Consider the following 851-nt stretch of genomic DNA (forward strand, 5'->3'; position numbering starts at 1 on the left):
GTAACGACACGTAATTAATCGTTACTAAAAAGTAATAACAACGCGAAACATCGCGAATCAAGAGCGCAAAAGGACAGCGCGTCCTCTAATAGTGTCCTCTAAACAGCGCGACCGCCGAACAACCGCGGTAAATAGCGAATCAAGCGAGATTCGAGGAATATAAAACGCCGCGTAATTGTAATCGAGAGATTCGATCGTCCGCTCTCGAAAGAGAATCAGAACCGATCTACCGCTCTCGAAAGAGAACCGATTCCGATCATTCGCTCTAACAAGGAGATGACGCCAATTAGGAAATCGCTTTTCCAACGAGTCCTAGTGCGTTCGATAGCTTACATGTAGCTAATAAAAACCCTAAAGGCGTTTGTGCCAATGGGCCTTCGTTTAGGAGAAATTACAAAACAAAGTTAGGGTCACGCAACTATGTCACATGTAAAGAAGAACATTAGAATCTTTTTCGAGTAAGCGGCGTAGCTGAGCCGACTAAGGCTCCCGTCCATACATTTTTGCGCCGGCGGCGTGCGTTTGAGTCCCGCCGACGACTGCTTCGCTTTTTTTTTTTTTTTCAATTTTGGATATATAAAAGACACTACATTAATCATTATTTATTTTTTTAAATTTATTTTGTTTTTCTATGTAAAAATAAGGACATTTCGGGATGTTTGAACGCAATACGAAATAAAAAACAGTTTTAAAGTCATGAACTGATTATATTTCTCATGCAATGTACATGTGTTATTTTGTCAAGAATATTTTGTACAATATAAACTTTCTTTTATAATTATATATTTATTTACATACGATAAAAGGTTTCCATCGCTTCGCAATGTTGTGGATGAAAATTGATGTAAAAA

General features: G+C 38.1%; 1 pseudogene; it reads right to left on the reverse strand.

The window, feature by feature from the left end:
• The window catches only part of LOC116849603, a 2,148-nt pseudogene that overhangs the window by 1,173 nt on the left and 124 nt on the right, over window positions 1–851 (reverse strand).

This window comes from Odontomachus brunneus, unplaced genomic scaffold (genome assembly GCF_010583005.1).
Source record: "Odontomachus brunneus isolate Ranch 3 - 2012 unplaced genomic scaffold, Obru_v1 Obru_scaffold_120, whole genome shotgun sequence".
Taxonomy (NCBI): Eukaryota; Metazoa; Arthropoda; class Insecta; order Hymenoptera; family Formicidae; genus Odontomachus; species Odontomachus brunneus.